General features: G+C 33.9%; 1 protein-coding gene across 1 annotated transcript in view; it reads left to right on the top strand.

Annotated features, from left to right (window-relative positions):
* The first annotated feature begins 12,371 nt into the window (after positions 1-12,371).
* LOC117329930 overlaps positions 12,372-26,090 on the top strand; it is an 85,097-nt gene continuing 71,378 nt past the window's right edge. Inside the window, exon 1 of the mRNA XM_033888161.1 lies at positions 12,372-12,484. The gene's annotated coding sequence lies outside the window, so the exon portion shown is untranslated. The remainder of the gene's footprint in view (positions 12,485-26,090) is intronic.

The raw sequence follows: 26,090 nt of genomic DNA, 5'->3' as shown, positions 1-26,090 counted from the left end.
ATTTGAATGTCGTATGTCGTATGTTGGGTGGCTGAACACTCAAAATCAAAATCTGAATGTCGTATGTCGTATGTTCAGCGGCTGAACATTCAAAAGTTACCTCGTTGGCTGGTAAAAACACAAGATATGAAGTTTTGAATGTCGTATGTTGAGCGGCTGAACATTCAAAATCTGAAAGTCGTATGTCGTATGTCCAGCCGCTGAACATTCAAAAGTTCCCTCGTCGGCTGATAAAAACACAAGATATGAAGATTTGAATGTCGTATGTCGTATGTTGGGTGGCTGAACACTCAAAATCAAAATCTGAATGTCGTATGTCGTATGTTCAGCCGCTGAACATTCAAAAGTTCCCTCGTCGGCTGGTAAAAACACAAGATATGAAGTTTTAAATGTCGTGTGTCGTATGTTCAGCGGCTGCACATTCAAAATCTGAATGTCGTATGTCGTATGTTCAGCGGCTGAACATTCAAAATTTGAATGTCGTATGTCGAGCCGCTGAACATTCAAAATCAAAATCTGAATGTCGTATGTCGTATGTTCAGCGGTCGAACATTCAAAATCTGAATGTCGTATGTCGTATGTTCAGCGGCTGAACATTCAAAATCTGAATGTCGTATGTCGTATGTTCAGCGGCTGAACATTCTTTGTTCAGCGACTGAACATTCAAAATCTGAATGTCGTATGTCGAGCCGCTGAAAATTCAAAAGTTACCTCGTTGGCTGGTAAAAACACAAGATATGAAGTTTTGAATGTCGTATGTCGTATGTTCAGCGGCTGAACATTTAAAATCTGAATGTCGTATGTTGTATGTTCAGCCGATGAACATTCAAAAATTCCCTCTTCGGCTGGTAAAAACACAAGATATGAAGATTTGAATGTCGTATGTCGTATGTTGGGTGGCTGAACACTCAAAATCAAAATCTGAATGTCGTATGTCGTATGTTCAGCGGCTGAACATTCAAAAGTTACCTCGTTGGCTGGTAAAAACACAAGATATGAAGTTTTGAATGTCGTATGTTGAGCGGCTGAACATTCAAAATCTGAAAGTCGTATGTCGTATGTCCAGCCGCTGAACATTCAAAAGTTCCCTCGTCGGCTGATAAAAACACAAGATATGAAGATTTGAATGTCGTATGTCGTATGTTGGGTGGCTGAACACTCAAAATCAAAATCTGAATGTCGTATGTCGTATGTTCAGCCGCTGAACATTCAAAAGTTCCCTCGTCGGCTGGTAAAAACACAAGATATGAAGTTTTAAATGTCGTGTGTCGTATGTTCAGCGGCTGCACATTCAAAATCTGAATGTCGTATGTCGTATGTTCAGCGGCTGAACATTCAAAATTTGAATGTCGTATGTCGAGCCGCTGAACATTCAAAATCAAAATCTGAATGTCGTATGTCGTATGTTCAGCGGTCGAACATTCAAAATCTGAATGTCGTATGTCGTATGTTCAGCGGCTGAACATTCAAAATCTGAATGTCGTATGTCGTATGTTCAGCGGCTGAACATTCAAAAGTTACCTCGTTGGCAGGTAAAAACACAAGATATGAAGTTTTGAATGTCGTTTGTTCAGCGACTGAACATTCAAAATCTGAATGTCGTATGTCGAGCCGCTGAACATTCAAAAGTTACCTCGTTGGCTGGTAAAAACACAAGATATGAAGTTTTGAATGTCGTATGTCGTATGTTCAGCGGCTGAACATTTAAAATCTGAATGTCGTATGTCGTATGTTCAGCCGATGAACATTCAAAAGTTCCCTCTTCGGCTGGTAAAAACACAAGATATGAAGTTTTGAATGTCGTATGTCGTATGTTGAGCGGCTGAACATTCAAAATCTGAAAGTCGTATGTCGTATGTCCAGCCGCTGAACATTCAAAAGTTCCCTCGTCGGCTGGTAAAAACACAAGATATGAAGTTTTGAATGTCGTATGTCGTATGTCCAGCCGCTGAACATTCAAAAGTTCCCTCGTCGGCTGGTAAAAACACAAGATATGAAGTTTTGAATGTCGTATGTCATATGTTCAGCGGCTGCACATTCAAAATCTGAATGTCGTATGTCGTATGTTCAGCGGCTGAACATTCAAAATTTGAATGTCGTATGTCGTATGTCGAGCCGCTGAACATTCAAAATCAAAATCTGAATGTCGTATGTCGTATGTTCAGCGGTCGAACATTCAAAATCTGAATGTCGTATGTCGTATGTTCAGCGGCTGAACATTTAAAAGTTACCTCTTTGGCAGGTAAAAACACAAGATATGAAGTTTTGAATGTCGTATGTTCAGCGACTGAACATTCAAAATCTGAATGTCGTATGTCGAGCAGCTGAACATTCAAAAGTTACCTCGTTGGCTGGTAAAAACACAAGATATGAAGTTTTGAATGTCGTATGTCGTATGTTCAGCGGCTGAACATTTAAAATCTGAATGTCGTATGTCGTATGTTCAGCCGCTGAACATTCAAAAGTTCCCTCGTCGACTGGTAAAAACACAAGATATGAAGTTTTGAATGTCGTATGTCGTATGTTGAGCGGCTGAACATTCAAAATCTGAAAGTCGTATGTCGTATGTCCAGCCGTTGAACATTCAAAAGTTCCCTCGTCGGCTGATAAAAACACAAGATATGAAGTTTTGAATGTCGTATGTTGGGCGGCTGAACATTCAAAATCAAAATCCGAATGTCGTATGTCGTATGTCGTATGTTCAGCGGCTGAACATTCAAAAGTTACCTCGGTGGCTGAAAAAAACACAAGATATGAAGTTTTGAATGTCGTATGTCGTATGTTTAGCGGCTGAACCTTCAATATTTGAATGTCGTATGTCGTATGTTGAGCCGCTGAAAATTCAAAAGTTACCTCGTTGGCTGGTAAAAACACAAGATATGAAGTTTTGAAAGTCGTATGTCGTATGTTGAGCCACTGAACATTCAAAAGTTACCTCGTTGGCTGGTAAAAACACAAGATATGAAATTTTGAATGTCGTATGTCGTATGTTCAGCGGCAGAACATTCAAAATCTGAATGTCGTATGTCGTATGTTCTGCGACTGAACATTCAAAATTTGAATGTCGTATGTCGTATGTCGAGCCGCTGAACATTCATAATCAAAATCTGAATGTCGTATGTCGTATGTTCAGCGGCTGAACATTCAAGATCTGAATGTCGTATGTCGTTTGTTCAGCGGCTGAACAATCAAAATTTGAATGTCGTATGTCGTATGTCGTGCCGCTGAACATTCAAAATCAAAATCTGAATGTCGTATGTCGTATGTTCAGCGGCTGAACATTCAAAATCTGAATGTCGTATGTCGTATGTTCAGCGGCTGAACATTCAAAATTTGAATGTCGTATGTCGTATGTCGAGCCGCTGAACATTCCAAATCAAAATCTGAATGTCGTATGTCGTATGTTCAGCGGCTGACCATTCAAAATTTGAATGTCTTATGTCGTATGTCGGATGTTCAGCGGCTGAACATTCAAAATCTGAAAGTCGTATGTCGTATGTCCAGCCGCTGAACATTCAAAAGTTCCCTCGTCGGCTGATAAAAACACAAGATATGAAGTTTTGAATGTCGTATGTCGTATGTTGGGTGGCTGAACACTCAAAATCAAAATCTGAATGTCGTATGTCGTATGTTCAGCGGCTGAACATTCAAAAGTTACCTCTTCGGCTGGTAAAAACACAAGATATGAAGTTTTGAATGTCGTATGTTGAGCGGCTGAACATTCAAAATCTGAAAGTCGTATGTCGTATGTCCAGCCGCTGAACGTTCAAAAGTTCCCTCGTCGGCTGGTAAAAACACAAGATATGAAGTTTTGAATGTCGTATGTCGTATGTCCAGCCGCTGAACATTCAAAAGTTCCCTCGTCGGCTGGTAAAAACACAAGATATGAAGTTTTGAATGTCGTATGTCGTATGTTCAGCGGCTGAACATTATATATAATCTATGTCTACACATACTACATACCAGTTATTTATTACATTTTTACCAGTGAAATATCAAAAATTATTCATTCTTTGAAAGTGATATTTTTCACTAGTGAAAAATATCATATTTATCACTAGTGAGAAATGTCACTTTTGCTGATTTGACTTATCAAATTAATGATTAGAAAATACCAAAATAATTGACCAATCAGAAAGCCCGACATATATCTCAGCACCTGGACAGGGGGAACTACATTTTTTGTTTACAAATGATCGCTGTAGGCCTAGTTAGCGTACGGGGTAGGTTTTTCTTTGATAACAAATGTAATAAACAGAATATCTAACAGTGTCTTCGTGTGACTAATATGTAGTGCTGCGCACTCGTGAAAAATATCAAAATATTAGCCCCACTCGTGAAATATATTTGGTATTACTGAAAACACTGTTAGATATCCTCTATATATAATCTATGTAAACACATACTACATACCAGTTATATATAATCTATGTAAACACATACTACATACCAGTTATATATAATCTGTGTCAACACATACTACATACCAGTTATATATAATCTATGTCAACACATACTACATACCAGTTATATAATGTATATATAATCTATGTCAATACATACTACATACCAGTTATATATAATCTATGTAAACATATACTACATACCAGTTATATATAATCTATGTCAACACATACTACATACCAGTTATATATAATCTATGTAAACACATACTGCATACAAGTTATATAATGTATATATAATCTATGTCAACACATACTACATACCAGTTATATATAATCTATGTCAACACATACTACATACCAGTTATATATAATCTATGAAAACACATACTACATACCAGTTATATATAATCTATGTCAACACATACTACATACTAGTTATATATAATCTATGTAAACACATACTACATACCAGTTATATATAATCTATGTAAACACATACTACATATCAGTTATATATAATCTATGTAAACACATACTACATACCAGTTATATATAATCTATGTAAACACATACTACATACCAGTTATATATAATCTATGTAAACACATACTACATACCAGTTATATATAATCTGTGTCAACACATACTACATACCAGTTATATATAATCTATGTAAATACATACTACATACCAGTTATATAATGTATATATAATATATGTAAACACATACTACATACCAGTTATATAATGTATATGTAATCTATGTCAACACATACTACATACCAGTTATATATAATCTATGTCAACACATACTACATACCAGTTATATAATGTATATATAATCTATGTAAACACATACTACATACCAGTTATATATAATCTATGTAAACACATACTACATACCAGTTATATATAATCTATGTCAACACATACTACATACCAGTTATATATAATCTATGTCAACACATACTACATACCAGTTATATATAATCTATGTCAACACATACTACATACCAGTTATATAAAATCTATGTCAACACATACTACATACCAGTTATATATAATCTATGTAAACACATACTACATACCAGTTATATATAATGTATATATAATGTATGTCAACACATACTACATACCAGTTATATATAATCTATGTAAACACATACTACATACCAGTTATATATAATCTATGTAAACACATACTACATACCAGTTATATAATGTATATATAATGTATGTCAACACATACTACATACCAGTTATATATAATCTATGTAAACACATACTACATACCAGTTATATATGATCTGTGTCAACACATACTACATACCAGTCATATAATGTATATATAATCTATGTCAACACATACTACATACCAGTTATATATAATCTATGTCAACACATACTACATACCAGTTATATAATGTATATATAATCTATGTAAACACATACTACATACCAGTTATATATTATCTATGTCAACACATACTACATATCAGTTATATAATGTATATATAATCTATGTAAACACATACTACATACCAGTTATATATAATCTATGTCAACACATACTACATATCAGTTATATAATGTATATATAATCTATGTCAACACATACTACATATCAGTTATATATAATCTGTGTAAACACATACTACATACCAGTCATATAATGTATATATAATCTATGTCAACACATACTACACTTTGTACATACCAGTTATATAATGTATATATAATCTATGTCAACACATACTACATACCAGTCATATATAATCTATGTAAACACATACTACATACCAGTCATATAATTTATATATAATCTATGTCAACACATACTACATACCAGTTATATATAATCTATGTCAACACATACTACATACCAGTTATATATAATCTATGTAAACACATACTACATACCAGTTATATATAATCTATGTCAACACATACTACATACCAGTTATATATAATCTATGTAAACACATACTACATACCAGTTATATATAATGTATATATAATCTATGTAAACACATACTACATACCAGTTATATATAATCTGTGTCAACACATACTACATACCAGTTATATAATGTATATATAATCTATGTCAACACATACTACATACCAGTTATATATAATCTGTGTCAACACATACTACATACCAGTTATATAATGTATATATAATCTATGTCAACACATACTGCATACCAGTTATATAATGTATATATAATCTATGTAAACACATACTACATACCAGTTATATATAATCTATGTCAACACATACTACATACCAGTTATATATAATCTATGTAAACACATACTACATACCAGTTATATATAATGTATATATAATCTATGTAAACACATACTACGTACCAGTTATATATAATCTATGTAAACACATACTACATACCAGTTATATATAATCTATGTAAACACATACTACATACCAGTTATATATAATGTATATATAATCTATGTAAACACATACTACGTACCAGTTATATATAATCTATGTAAACACATACTACATACCAGTTATATATAATCTATGTCAACACATACTACATACCAGTTATATATAATCTATCTCATCACATACTACATACCAGTTATATATAATCTATGTAAACACATACTACATACCAGTTATATATGATATGTGTCAACACATACTACATACCAGTCATATAATGTATATATAATCTATGTCAACACATACTACATACCAGCTATATATAATCTATGTCAACACATACTACATACCAGTTATATAATGTATGTATGATCTATGTAAACACATACTACATACCAGTTATATATTATCTATGTCAACACATACTACATATCAGTTATATAATGTATATATAATCTATGTAAACACATACTACATACCAGTTATATATAATCTATGTCAACACATACTACATATCAGTTATATAATGTATATATAATCTATGTCAACACATACTACATATCAGTTATATATAATCTGTGTAAACACATACTACATACCAGTCATATAATGTATATATAATCTATGTCAACACATACTACACTTTGTACATACCAGTTATATAATGTATATATAATCTATGTCAACACATACTACATACCAGTCATATATAATCTATGTAAACACATACTACATACCAGTTATATATAATGTATATATAATCTATGTCAACACATACTACATACCAGTCATATATAATCTGTGTCAACACATACTACATACCAGTCATATAATGTATATATAATATATGTCAACACATACTACACTTTGTACATACCAGTTATATAATGTATATATAATCTATGTCAACACATACTACATACCAGTCATATATAATCTATGTAAACACATACTACCTACCAGTTATATATAATGTATATATAATCTATGTCAACACATACTACATACCAGTCATATATAATCTATGTAAACACATACTACATACCAGTTATATAATGTATATATAATCTATGTCAACACATACTGCATACCAGTTATATAATGTATATATAATCTATGTAAACACATACTACATACCAGTTATATATAATCTATGTCAACACATACTACATACCAGTTATATATAATCTATGTAAACACATACTACATACCAGTTATATATAATGTATATATAATCTATGTAAACACATACTACGTACCAGTTATATATAATCTATGTAAACACATACTACATACCAGTTATATATAATGTATATATAATCTATGTAAACACATACTACATATCAGTTATATATAATCTATGTCAACACATACTACATACCAGTTATATATAATCTATGTCAACACATACTACATACCAGTTATATATAATCCATGTAAACACATACTACATATCAGTTATATAATGTATATATAATCTATGTCAACACATACTACATACCAGTTATATTTAATCTATGTCAACACATACTACATACCAGTTATATATAATGTATATATAATCTATGTAAACACATACTACATACCAGTTATATATAATCTATGTCAACATATACTACATACCAGTTATATATAATCTATGTCAACACATACTGCATATCAGTTATATATAATCTATGTAAACACATACTGCATATCAGTTATATAATGTATATATAATCTTTGTCAACACATACTACATATCAGTTATATATAATCTATGTAAACACATACTGCATATCAGTTATATAATGTATATATAATCTATGTCAACACATACTACATATCAGTTATATATAATATATGTCAACACATACTACATACCAGTTATATATAATCTAGGTAAACACATACTACATACCAGTTATATATAATCTATGTCAACACATACTACATACCAGTTATATAATGTATATATAATGTATGTCAACACATACTACATACCAGTTATATAATATATATATAATCTATGTCAACACATACTACATACCAGTTATATATAATCTGTGTCAACACATACTACATATCAGTTATATATAATCTATGTCAACACATACTACATACCAGTTATATAATGTATATATAATCTATGTCAACACATACTACATACCAGTTATATAATGTATATATAATGTATGTCAACACATACTACATACCAGTTATATATAATCTATGTCAACACATACTACATACCAGTTATATATAATCTGTGTAAACACATACTACATACCAGTTATATAATGTATATATAATGTATGTCAACACATACTACATACCAGTTATATATAATGTATGTCAACACATACTACATACCAGTTATATAATGTATATATAATCTATGTCAACCCATACTACATACCAGTTATATAATGTATATATAATCTATGTAAACACATACTACATACCAGTTATATATAATCTATGTCAACACATACTACATATCAGTTATATATAATCTATGTAAACACATACTACATACCAGTTATATATAATCTATGTAAACACATACTACGTACCAGTTATATATAATCTATGTAAACACATACTACATACCAGTTATATATAATGTATATATAATCTATGTAAACACATACGACATATCAGTTATATATAATCTATGTGTACACATACTACATACCAGTTATATATAATCTATCTCATCACATACTACATAGCAGTTATATATAATCTATGTCAACACATACTGCATACCAGTTATATAATGTATATATAATCTATGTCAACGCATACTACATACCAGTTATATATAATGTATATATAATCTATGTAAACACATACTGCATACCAGTTATATATAATCTGTGTCAACACATACTACATACCAGTTATATATAATCTATGTAAACACATACTACATACCAGTTATGTAATGTATATATAATCTATGTCAACACATACTACATACCAGTTATATATAATCTATGTCAACACATACTACATACCAGTTATATATAATCTGTGTCAACACATACTACATACCAGTTATATATAATCTATGTAAACACATACTACATACCAGTTATGTAATGTATATATAATCTATGTCAACACATACTACATACCAGTTATATATAATCTATGTCAACACATACTGCATACCAGTTATATATAATCTGTGTCAACACATACTACATACCAGTTATATATATTATCTATGTAAACACATACTACATACCAGTTATGTAATGTATATATAATCTATGTCAACACATACTACATACCAGTTATATATAATCTATGTCAACACATACTACATACCAGTTATATAATGTATATATAATCTATGTCAACACATACTACATACCAGTTATATTTAATCTATGTCAACACATACTACATACCAGTTATATATAATGTATATATAATCTATGTAAACACATACTACATACCAGTTATATATAATCTATGTCAACATATACTACATACCAGTTATATATAATCTATGTCAACACATACTGCATATCAGTTATATATAATCTATGTAAACACATACTGCATATCAGTTATATAATGTATATATAATCTTTGTCAACACATACTACATATCAGTTATATATAATCTATGTAAACACATACTGCATATCAGTTATATAATGTATATATAATCTATGTCAACACATACTACATATCAGTTATATATAATATATGTCAACACATACTACATACCAGTTATATATAATCTAGGGAAACACATACTACATACCAGTTATATATAATCTATGTCAACACATACTACATACCAGTTATATAATATATATATAATCTATGTCAACACATACTACATACCAGTTATATATAATCTGTGTCAACACATACTACATATCAGTTATATATAATCTATGTCAACACATACTACATACCAGTTATATAATGTATATATAATGTATATATAATGTATGTCAACACATACTACATACCAGTTATATATAATCTATGTCAACACATACTACATATCAGTTATATAATGTATATATAATCTATGTAAACACATACTACATACCAGTTATATATAATCTGTGTAAACACATACTACATACCAGTTATATAATATATATATAATCTATGTCAACACATACTACATACCAGTTATATATAATCTATGTCAACACATACTACATACCAGTTATATAATGTATATATAATCTATGTCAACACATACTTAACCCTTTACTGTGAGTAACTGTTTCTAGGACTATACAAAACAAAGTCTTTATGGGTGGTCGGGTGGCACAGTGGTAACACACTTGCCTTTCACCTAGGCGGCCGGGGTTCGATTCCCCGATCGTACGTGAAAAGGTATGGGGTCACCTGCCCGACCACGTGGGTTTTCCCCGGGTACTCCGGTTTCCTCCCACAGTAAGACCCCCTCACACGCTTCCATCCGGGCCAACAAGCGTGATTGATATAAGTTAATATAACTTGTTTCTCAATTGTTGTAAAATAAATAAAGTTTACAACAAAGTCTTCTTGTGCACTCAACGGATAAGAAATATGGATACTTTCAGATACCGAGATATTGATGTTAGGAAGAGTCCAACGTTTTATTTTAAAGTCAATCCAAGGTCTTATAAAAGAACAAGAACAGATATGTGTACCGGTGTATCAATGGGAAATATACATTTGAAATTTTAGACTGAATACAATATATCGTGTAAAATATATGTTTGACATATACGGTGCTATTCAATATAAGTTTCTTCTAAAATAATCTAAGATTCTGCTCAGTATCAAGCTTAAACAAATAATTAAACCATTTATGTTTATCATCATATATGTTATATGTTCGTTGATCTTTATCATATGTCATGGTTTGCCTTAACATATATCTGATTTGAATATTCTTATGATGTCACACTCTTCGTTTTGGAAATAAAGGCAATAACGATAATAATACCTAGTATATGATGAACATTATATATCTGAATATCATTGTACAAACCATATACCCCGTGCTAAAATAAAATTTTATTTGACCTGGTCGTTTTTACACTGGTCAGTACCTGGTACAAGTACAACATCCAAGTTTCATACCTTCCTAACCAATTACTATTTCCCCTTCTCCTTCAACTTATAGAGGTCGATATCAAAATAAAATTGCCATTGTCGCAATTTTCACTAGTGACTAAGCATTCTATATGCTGTTTTGTCATGGAAACACTGACCTTTATAGAAAAATAGTTTGAGACATTGGTTGTACTCGCTAAACCAGAAATCATACCTATTTGGCAGAGCTATAGAAATCCCACGTGATATGCAAATTTACCCGAGTTCAATTAAATCCGGGAGACATGTTTCTCTGTATGACTAGCTGGCGTCCTTTCACGGGATAGTACACACCAGTGACAACTGGACAAGATATGGCGGTCTAGTTATCCGAACGATTTCAACAGACCCCTGTTAGGATCATCCAATGTGAACATCATTCATAATTTCACCAAGTAGTGGAGAATTATTTTGAACGGAATTATCTAGTTTGACCAATCTTTAATTATATGCATACAGTATCCAGTATATCTACTGATCAACTGTGAGGGTAAATTGATGCCCGTGGTATCGGCTGGTAACCATAACACAATCCTCAGAGACTTCAGCCTCCATACAGGTACGTAATCCACTATACATGTACAATCAATATGTTGTTTTATGACTAATATAAATATTCACGAGACTTGCTGAATCATTAACAAATGCCTCCTATTTTTTGGTCGTGATTTTAGGATAAAAACAAAACTGAAATAAATACATGTAGATAGATTAATAAAATAAGGTCTGTATCTATTCCAGAACGTTTACATTTAAAAAAATCGTATAGGAATATTGTAGTTCGTGGCGTTTTATAGAAAAAATAGATCATTTTAATAATCGAAATGAGATTGATTTCTGCGCGCGCATATATTTATATCTGTTGTCTCGTTTTGTAGTTGTTTTTTTTCAGTTTCCTCATATCAGCGCTGGCGTGGTACAAGTTCAAAGTTAAAGAAAATAACTAAAATGATAAAACCCATATATTACAGGACCAGTAATACCCATATATTACAGGCCCAGTAATACACCTATATTACAGGACCAGTAATACACCTATATTACAGGACCAGTAATACCCATATATTACAGGACAGTAATACACCTATATTACAGGACCAGTAATACCCATATATTACAGGACCAGTAATACACATATATTACAGGACCAGTAATAACCATATATTACAGGACAGTAATACCCATATATTACAGGACAGTAATACCCATATATTACAGGACAGTAATACCCATATATTACAGGCCCAGTAATACACATATATTACAGGACCAGTAATACCCATATATTACAGGACCAGTAATACACCTATATTACAGGACCAGTAATACACATATATATCAGGACCAGTAATACCCATATATTACAGGACCAGTAATACACCTATATTACAGGACCAGTAATACACATATATTACAGGACCAGTAATACCCATATATTACAGGACCAGTAATACCCATATATTACAGGACCAGTAATACACATATATTACAGGACCAGTAATACATCTATATTACAGGACAGTAATACCCATATATTACAGGACCAGTAATACCCATATATTACAGGACCAATAATACCCATATATTACAGGACCAGTAATACACCTATATTACAGGACCAGTAATACACATATATTACAGGACCAGTAATACCCATATATTACAGGACAGTAATACCCATATATTACAGGCCCAGTAACACACCTATATTACAGGACCAGTACTACCCATATATTACAGGACAGTAATACCCATATATTACAGGACAGTAATACCCATATATTACAGGACAGTAATACCCATATATTACAGGACCAGTAATACCCATATATTACAGGACCAGTAATACCCATATATTACAGGACAGTAATACCCATATATTACAGGACAGTAATACCCATATATTACAGGACAGTAATACCCGTATATTACAGGACCAGTAATACCCATATATTACAGGACAGTAATACCCATATATTACAGGACAGTAATACCCATATATTACAGGACAGTAATACCCATATATTACAGGACCAGTAATACCCATATATTACAGGACAGTAATACCCGTATATTACAGGACCAGTAATACACATATATTACAGGACAGTAATACCCATATATTACAGGACCAGTAATACCCATATATTACAGGACCAGTAATACACATATATTACAGGACCAGTAATACCCATATATTACAGGACCAGTAATACACCTATATTACAGGACCAGTTATACCCATATATTACAGGACAAGTAATACCCATATATTACAGGACCAGTCATACACATTATTACGGCCCGAAATACCCTACATACGGGCCAGTAATACACTTTTTAACGGGACATAATACCCCCATATTACAGGGACAGTAATACACTTTAAGGAAAAATACCAAAATTAACCCCCGTAATAACCTATTTTACAGGACATATCACAAATTTCCCGGCCCCAGAAATAACCTTATTACAGGACCAAAATCCCCATATTTACAGGCAGTAATCCCCATTTTTACAGGCCCAGTAATACCCAAAATTTTAAGGACAGAATACCCATTATTCAGGACGAAAACCCCATAATTCAGGCCCCCGTAATACCCAAAATTTACGGACGTAATACCCATTTTAGAGAACCCGAAATACAAAATTTACAGGCCAGTAATCCCATATATTAAGGACAGTAATACCTTATTTACAGGACATACCCCCCATATATTACGGGACAGTAATACCCAAATTACAGGACATAAAAACCTATATTCGGCCGAAACCATTTTTACAGGACCATAATCCCATATATTACAGGACCAGTAATACCCATATATTACAGGACCAGTAATACCCATATATTACAGGACCAGTAATACACATATATTACAGGACCAGTAATACCCATATATTACAGGACCAGTAATACCCATATATTACAGGACCAGTAATACCCCTATATTACAGGACCAGTAATACCCATATATTACAGGACAGTAATACCCATATATTACAGGACCAGTAATACCCATATATTACAGGACAGTAATACCCATATATTACAGGACCAGTAATACCCATATATTACAGGACAGTAATACCCATATATTACAGGACCAGTAATACCCATATATTACAGGACCAGTAATACACCTATATTACAGGACCAGTAATACCCCTATATTACAGGACCAGTAATACCCATATATTACAGGACCAGTAATACCCATATATTACAGGACCAGTAATACCCATATATTACAGGACCAGTAATACACCTATATTACAGGACCAGTAATACCCATATATTACAGGACAGTAATACCCATATATTACAGGACAGTAATACCCATATATTACAGGACAGTAATACCCATATATTACAGGACCAGTAATACCCATATATTACAGGACAGTAATACCCGTATATTACAGGACCAGTAATACACATATATTACAGGACAGTAATACCCATATATTACAGGACCAGTAATACCCATATATTACAGGACCAGTAATACACATATATTACAGGACCAGTAATACCCATATATTACAGGACCAGTAATACACCTATATTACAGGACCAGTTATACCCATATATTACAGGACAAGTAATACCCATATATTACAGGACCAGTCATACACATATATTACAGGACCAGTAATACCCATACATTACAGGACCAGTAATACACATATATTACAGGACAGTAATACCCACATATTACAGGACCAGTAATACACATATATTACAGGACAGTAATACCCATATATTACAGGCCCAGTAATACACCTATATTACAGGACAGTAATACACATATATTACAGGCCCAGTAATACACCTATATTACAGGACCAGTAATACCCAATATTACAGGACAGTAATACCCATATATTACAGGCCCAGTAATACCCATATTTTACAGGACTAATACCCATATTTTACGGGCAGTAATACCCATAATACAGGACCAGAAATACCCATTATCAGGACAGTAATACCCATATAAGAAAACCCAGTAAACCCCAAAAATTTTAAGGGTCCATATCCCAATAACGGCCAAATACAAAATTATTCGGGACAGAATCCCAATATTAAGGACGTAATACCCTAATTAAGGACAGTAATCCCCATTATTACGGCCCAGTATCCCCATATTTAAGGCAGTAATACCCTTAAAAGGACAGTATACCCATATATACAGGACCGTAATCCCCCATATTTTAAGGACAGAAATACCCATATTTACAGCCCAGTAAACCAAAATTTTAAAAGGCCCAGTAAAACCAAATTTACGGGGCCCGTAATCCCCAAAATTTTAAGGGGACAGTAAACCATATATTACAGGACAGTAATACCCAATATTAGAAAAACCCGTATACCCTATTTTCAGGACTGTAATACCCTTATACAGGCCCATTAAATACCCAATATTCAGGACAGAAATACCCAAAATTTTTAAGGCCCAGAATACCCATAATTACGGACTAAACCAAAATTTAGATAACCGAATACCCATATATTAAGGAAGTAATACCCATATTCGGGACCAGTAATACTAATATTACAGGCAGAAATCCCATATTTACGGCCCTTATACCCAATATACAGGCCCAGTAATACCCATATATTAAGACCAGAAAACCCCCTTATTACGCCCTAATCCCATTATACGGGCCCAGTAATACCCCTATATTAGAAAACCAGTAAACCCCATATATACAGACAGAAATACCCAAATTTTAAAGGACCAGAAAATCCCCATAATTACAGGCCCAGTAAAACCCATATATTACAGGCCCAGTAATACCCTAATTACAGGACATAATACCCATATTAAGGGGAACCATTCCCCATATATTACGGGATAAAATACCCTATTTTACGGACCATAATCCCCATATATTACAGGCCCATTTAAACACCTATTACGGCCCAAAAACCCCCATATATTACAGGCCCAGAAAAACCCATATTTACAGGACAGTAAACCCATATATTACGGGACGTAATCCCCATTATTAAAGGCCAAAAACACATATTTTACAGGCCCTAATACCCATTTACGGGACCAGTAATACCCATTTTAAAGGACGAAAATCCCATATTACGGCCCAGTAATACACCTTATAAGGCCCGAAATACCCTTATTAAGGCCCGTCATACCCCCTTATTACAGGACCAGTAAAACCCATAATTACGGGGAATAATCCCCATATTTTAAAAGCCCATCAACCCATATTAAAGGACAGTAATACCCTATTTAAAGGGCCCCGAAAATACACCAATTTTCAGGACCAGTAATACCCAATATACGGGACATAATACCCTAATAAGGAACCATAAAACCTATATTACAGGACCAGTAATACCCATATATTACAGGACCAGTAATACACATACATTACAGGACCAGTAATACCCATACATTACAGGACCAGTAATACCCATATATTACAGGACCAGTAATACACCTATATTACAGGACCAGTAATACCCATATATTACAGGACAGTAATACCCATATATTACAGGACAGTAATACCCATATATTACAGGACAGTAATACCCATATATTACAGGACAGTAATACGCATATATTACAGGCCCAGTAATACCCATATATTACAGGACAGTAATACCCATATATTACAGGACAGTAATACCCATATATTACAGGACAGTAATACCCATATATTACAGGCCCAGTAATACACCTAATAACAAGCAAGATATGAAATATACCAACCGTTTCCACCCAAAGCTGCGAAATTTTTGTTTTTGCTTTTACCACAAGATTCTTCAGATCTGCTGTTTTGCGCTATTGATCAGATTACTATATAACCATTTATGTTATCAACTTTATCTATTTATCTTTTTACCGAAAACACGATTCTTGATTGATGAAATTTCATCCGGTTAAATGTAAAGTTCTACAAGTAGGAAACAATATGCCAAAAGATACACTACTGCGTTATATGTGCGAGGACAAAATATTGAATTGGAAAAAATTCCCAAGGAGAGGGATCTCAGATAACCACAGACATCAAGCTTAGATTTCAGGACCATTATACGAGTCAGTTGTATAGCCAACCGGGAAAATCAGAATAAAATTCACATATTTAAATGAAATTACTTTTAGCTACTTGTATAAAAGCACTTGCTAGGTCACGCCTGAAGTATGGAGCAAGCATATACCATCCATATACACAACAGGATGTTAACATAATTTAAAATGTACAACGCATAGCACCAAACCAGATACTTTGATCAAAAGCATTAAGTTGTGAGAACGGATCAAGGAAACTAAATTGACCAACGCTGAACCACAAGACGGTTATGATAAGATATATATAATCTAACACACGCGTACTACGACACTCCTGTAACGACGGGTACTACGACACTCCTGAAACGGGGACATGATACAGGTATATAATCTAACACACGGGTACTACGACACTCCTGTAACGGGGACATGATACAGGTATATAATCTAACACACGGGTACTACGACACTCATGTAACGGGGACATGATACAGGTATATAATCTAACACACGCGTACTACGACACTCCTGTAACGACGGGTACTACGACACTCCTGTAACGGGGACATGATACAGGTATATAATCTAACACACGGGTACTACGACACTCATGTAACGGGGACATGATACAGGTATATAATCTAACACACGGGTACTACGACACTCCTGTAACGGGGACATGATACAGGTATATAATCTAACACACGGGTACTACGACACACCTGTAACGGGGACATGATACAGGTATATAATCTAACACACGGGTACTACGACACACCTGTAACGGGAACATGATACAGGTATATAATCTAACACACGGGTACTACGACACTCCTGTAACGGGGACATGATACAGGTATATAATCTAACACACGGGTACTACGACACTCCTGTAACGGGGACATGATACAGGTATATAATCTAACACACGGGTACTACGACACTCCTGTAACGGGGACATGATACAGGTATATAATCTAACACATGGGTACTACGACACTCATGTAACGACGGGTACTACGACACTCCTGTAACGACGGGTACTACGACACTCCTGTAACGGGGACATTATACAGTTATATAAACTAACACGCGGGTACTACGACACTCCTGTAACGACGGGTACTACGACACACCTGTAACGACGGGTACTACGACACTCCTGTAACGACGGGTACTACGACACTCCTGTAACGGGGACATGATACAGGTATATAATCTAACACACGGGTACTACGACACTCCTGTAACGGGGACATGATACAGGTATATAATCTAACACATGGGTACTACGACACTCCTGTAACGGGGACATGATACAGGTATATAATCTAACACACGGGTACTACGACACTCATGTAACGGGGACATGATACAGGTATATAATCTAACACACGGGTACTACGACACACCTGTAACGGGAACATGATACAGGTACTAACACACGGGTACTACGGCACTCCTGTAACGACGGGTACTCCGACACTCCTGTAACGGGGACATGATACAGGTATATAATCTAACACACGGGTACTACGACACACCTGTAAGGGGGACATGATACAGGTATATAATCTAACACACGGGTACTACGACACACCTGTAACGACGGGTACTACGACACACCTGTAACGGGGACATGATACAGGTATATATAATCTAACACACGGGTACTACGACACTCATGTAACGGGGACATTATACAGTTATATAAACTAACACGCGGGTACTACGACACTCCTGTAACGACGGGTACTACGACACACCTGTAACGACGGGTACTCCGACACTCCTGTAACGGGGACATGATACAGTCTTTAATCTAGCACATGGGTACTACGACACACCTGTAACGACGGGTATTACGTCACTCCGGTAATGAAGGGTACTACGACACACCTGTAACGACGGGTACTACGTCACTCCGGTAATGAAGGGTACTACGACACACCTGTAACGACGGGTATTACGTCACTCCGGTAATGAAGGGTACTACGACACACCTGTAACGGGGACATGATACAGGTATATAATCTAACACACGGGTACTACGACACTCCTGTAACGACGGGTACTACGACACTCCTGTAACGACGGGTACTACGACACACCTGTAACGGGGACATGATACAGGTATATAATCTAACACACGGGTACTACGACACTCCTGTAACGGGGACATGATACAGGTATATATAATCTAACACATGGGTACTACGACACTCCTGTAACGACGGGTACTACGACACTCCTGTAACGACGGGTACTACGACACTCCTGTAACGACGGGTACTACGACACTCCTGTAACGGAAGGATTCCTCAATATAGAATATAAATATTAACAAAAAATACAGTAAGGAAATACGTATTTAAAGAAAGAGTGTTCAACCACTGGAACTCTCTTCCAAATGGTGTAGTCACATTATTGTCACTGAAAACATTTGAAGACCGGCTGGATGAGTACTGGGGACAACCAGAATGTTTTGTTTATCAGCCATGAAATAGACAATGATGAACTTATCCACTGTCGGAGAACATTTGATTTGGATGAATAGCCACTTTCTTAGAAAAAAATTATGCTTCTAAAAAAGAAGCCAGCTACTACTAACATGAAAAGAACCTTACAGGGACATTCTAATAGAAAATGTAAAATAGCAAATTCTATATATGAGCAATAAGGTAATTTAATTAGCATGAGCATGTATCAGGGAAATATTTTACATACATTTGTACTTTAATAACATGTACAAATATTTATTCAAACACAATTTTAGAGTGTGCGTTAAAAACACAAAAGAAAATAGAATTAAAAAAAATACTATCGAGGGACAATTCAGTCATGGTTGTTTCATGAAATTGTTCTTTAGTACTCATGAACTATCCATGGCCATACTTAATATGTTTCCATGCGTTTTTAAATCAATATTAAGAGGGATCTTAATCGTATAACCATACGATTAATATACAAATGAGCAAGCTGTCTGCACGCTCTGTGAGGATGCACAACACAAATCCCTATGATGACTTTAAACAACATGGGTTTGGCCGCCCATATGTTACCTGTCTCATACACATTGGAGATAGTGGATGTATGGAAAGCTATTGAGAATTGCTGTTTGGACACGATCATGACAGATGGGACCTTTTCAAGCGACAACAATGAAGAAGTTGTGAACGAGTTGGCCGAGAGACTTGACTTATATCAGCCTACGGAATAATGTTGCGAGGTGTAATATTTTTGTTTCGTACAATCTTTACTCCATCAACCACATCGCTAATTATTAAAAACTTTCAATGGTTGGCTTCATAGAAGTGCAACAGTGCAAGGATTTTCAATATATTTCAATTCTTTATATTCTACTTAAACTTTTACAAAACATGTTATTTGAAAAAAAATTCTCTTCACATTGATACAGTTTACACATTGATACAGTTTACACATATGTACAGTTTACACATTGATACAGTTACACATTGATACAGTTTACACATTGATACAGTTTACACATATATACAGTTTACACATATATACAGTTTACACATTGAAACAGTTTACACATAGATACAGTTTACACATATATACAGTTTACATATATATACAGTTTACACATTGATACAATTTACACATTGATACAATTTACACATTGATACAGTTTACACATTGATACAGTTTACACATTGGTACAGTTTACACATTGATACAGTTACACATTGATACAATTTACACATTGATACAATTTACACATTGATACAGTTTACACATATATACAATTTACACATTGATACAGTTTACACATATATACAGTTTACACATTAATACAGTTTACACATATATACAGTTTACACATTGATACAGTTTACACATTGATACAATTTACACATTGGTACAGTTTACACATATATACAGCTTACACATTGATACAGTTTACACATATATACAGTTTACTTATTGATACAATTTACACATTGATACAGTTTACACATTGATACAGTTTACACATTGGTACAGTTTACACATTGATACAGTTTACACATTGATACAGTTTACACATTGAGACAGCTTACACATATATACAGTTTACATATTGATACAGTTTACATATTGATACAGTTTACATATTGATACAGTTTACACATTGATACAATTAACACATTGATACAGTTTACACATTGATACAATTTACACATTGGTACAGTTTACATATTGATACAGTTTACACATTGATACTGTTTACACATTGATACAATTTACACATTGATACAGTTTACACATATATACAGTTTACACATTGATACAGTTTACATATTGATACAATTTACATATTGATACTGTTTACACATTGATACAATTTACACATTGATACAATTTACACATTGATACAATTTACACATTGATACAGTTTACACATTGATACAGTTTACACAATGATACAGTTTACATATTGAAACGGTTTACATATTGATGCAATTTACACATTGATACAATTTACACATTGATACAGTTTACACAATGATACAGTTTACATATTGATACAGTTTTCACATTGATACAGTTTACACATTGATACAATTTACACATTGGTACAGTTTACACATTGATACAGTTTACACATAGATACAGTTTACACATTGATACAGTTTACACAAAGATACAGTTTACACATTGATACAGTTTACATATTGATACAATTTACATATTGATACAGTTTACATATTGATACAGTTTACATATTGATACAATGTACATATTGATACAGTTTACATATTGATACAATTTACATATTGATACAGTTTACATATTGATACAGTTTACATATTGATACAATTTACATATTGATACAGTTTACATATTGATACAGTTTACACAATGATACAATTTACACATTGATACTGTTTACACATTGATACAGTTTACACAATGATACAGTTTACATATTGATAAAATTTACATATTGATACAGTTTACAAATAGATGCAGTTTACACATAGATACAGTTTACATATACAGTATACTCCTTTACTGTACACAGTTTACACACATTTACTGTACACAGTTTACACTCCTTTACTGTACACAGTTTACACTCCTTTACTGTACACACTTTACACTCCTTTACTGTACACAGTTTACACTCCTTTACTGTACACAGTTTACACTCCTTTACTGTACACAGTTTACACTCCTTTACTGTACACAGTTTACACACCTTTACTGTACACAGTTTACACTCCTTTACTGTACACAGTTTACACACCTTTACTGTACACAGTTTACACACCTTTACTGTACACAGTTTATACTCCTTTACTGTACAGTTTACACACCTTTACTGTACACAGTTTACACACCTTTACTGTACACAGTTTACACACCTTTACTGTACACAGTTTACACACCTTTACTGTACACAGTTTACACTCCTTTACTGTACACAGTTTACACACCTTTACTGTACACAGTTTACACTCCTTTACTGTACACAGTTTACACTCCTTTACTGTACACAGTTTACACTCCTTTACTGTACACAGTTTACACACCTTTACTGTACACAGTTTACACCCCTTTACTGTACACAGTTTACACACCTTTACTGTACACAGTTTACACACCTTTACTGTACACAGTTTATACTCCTTTACTGTACAGTTTACACACCTTTACTGTACACAGTTTACACACCTTTACTGTACACAGTTTACACACCTTTACTGTACACAGTTTACACACCTTTACTGTACACAGTTTACACTCCTTTACTGTACACAGTTTACACACCTTTACTGTACACAGTTTACACTCCTTTACTGTACACAGTTTACACTCCTTTACTGTACGCAGTTTACACTCCTTTACTGTACACAGTTTACACACCTTTACTGTCCACAGTTTACACTCCTTTACTGTACACAGTTTACATTCCTTTACTGTACACAGTTTACACTCCTTTACTGTACACAGTTTACACTCCTTTACTGTACACAGTTTACACACCTTTACTGTACACAGTTTACATTCCTTTACTGTACACAGTTTACACTCCTTTACTGTACACAGTTTACACTCCTTTACTGTACACAGTTTACACTCCTTTACTGTACACAGTTTACACTCCTTTAATATCGTGGCAGTACCATAGTAGTGTCACCTATTCTGACTTGAAACCAAGAACGTTTCGACTTTTAATTTCGAACTTTTCGTATTAACTACTATTCGCTTACTTAACTAACGATATATACGGAAACTGAATTCGTACAAGTTGTTACAATTGTATTACTATATACCCGGTGGAGGAGAATCCTAGTATAATAAACCAAATGTAGTACCCGAGTTGAACTTTTTGTTTAAATAAGCACGTGAACTGAAATGAAGTCCACGTACCAAATCAGAAAAATGACCAAACTTCATGCTTAATATCTTTTTCTTGCATGCCTATGTACATATACCATTATATTATATTTACATTTTCACTTCGCTCCGCCTCAATGAACATAGTAAAGTCAGATCACTTCATTTCCCGTTGAAGATTTTGGGTCGCGTGCTTCTGTTCTGAGAGACGAATCACTTTCTTGCCGGCGTGTGAATACATTCACTGAGTTTACAATGGCGATCGAGTTCTGTACCGCCTCAGACTTGAATGCACTTTCACTTTGTGAATTGTGTAACATTGTTATAAACGTATATGAACACAAGTGGAATAGCCGCTTTATGTGTTAATAAAAATGCCAGTATAATGCAGACAGTTTAGAAAACAGGATCTGACAGAACACTGACACTCTCGATAGCACCGAGCTCATGACCTGCGTAGCGCAGTAGGTCTAACGTTAGCTGTATCTCGAATGCCATGCTTAATACCATTTCAGTGGTCACAGAAAATAAACCTCAATTTAAACACTATTTAACAACACAAAACAGACTGGTAGCAGAAGTATGCTATATCGAGAACAGGGACAAATTATTGTCGTAATTTGACTCAATCTAAACATATGGAGAACACAAGTTTCCGGCCGTCGAATACCGCCAATTTTCAAATCAATGTTTCTTTACTTACTATTATCAGAATTTACATCCCAAAACGTCAGTGCGACAATGAAATCCAATATTTCAAGAACACCATGTACCTAACCAGCTAACCTGCGACTAAAATCCACATTGTTACACTTTTTCTCGAGCTCTGAATATCCTGGCTATTAGACTGCATCACATCATTTTTTAACCGTGTCCCGAGTGACCAAATCACACACATACTATACTGTTAACACTGCACTTTAAAAAATTCGTTTTTATATGGGTATTGCTAAGTTGTTATTATACAATATCATAAATATTTGCTATAAATGAATATTTTACCTTGAAAATATCGTATCTATGTGTATCAACATCGTAATAATCAAAACGTGTATGGCACTATATTTTGTGTTGCCTTGGCGACGAGAATAGCTGGCTGTCTGCTGTTCCACTGCTGTGCACACATGTACGAGAAGTATAATAATGTTACAAAGTGACGCACTTACGTCACACTGTTGCGACCGAATTTTGCAATCTGGTGGCGACGTTTTAAATTTGGTTAACGTAAATATAAGGATCGATTGTCAATTTTGTTGCTTGCATGGACTGATGAAGGGAAGTGAACCTCGTGCAAATGGTACATGAACTGCTTCGCAGTTCACTTCATTTGCACGAGGTTCACTTCCCTTCATCAGTCCATGCAAGCAACAAAATTGACAATCAATACTTAAATATAGACTATGAAAAATTCCTTAAATATCATTGTTGTAAATAAATTTCAATTTCTTCTCAAGTTGGACTCGATGAACTACCAAACTTAATATGTTTCATTTGCTCATGAATTTGACCAGATTAACAGTAACACTGATCAGTGCGTATGAATACATGGTTAAAATCCTTCCCCGCGGAACGATTTCTCTTTTTCTACATTGTTGTTATAACCATGGATTAATTATTAAAATTATCAAATTTATAATGCATTCTTGTATTTTATGAAAGATCAGATATGCTAGATACTTCTATTTTGACAAAATAATGCTTTTTTTTTTAATCCTAACATTGCGGACTATTTTACTCGACCGACTAGACATGCACAACCGGAACTCCTCT

This window comes from Pecten maximus, chromosome 6 (genome assembly GCF_902652985.1).
Source record: "Pecten maximus chromosome 6, xPecMax1.1, whole genome shotgun sequence".
Taxonomy (NCBI): Eukaryota; Metazoa; Mollusca; class Bivalvia; order Pectinida; family Pectinidae; genus Pecten; species Pecten maximus.
The sequence above is the reverse complement of the archived record's forward strand: the minus strand, read 5'-3'. Positions and strand labels throughout refer to the sequence as shown.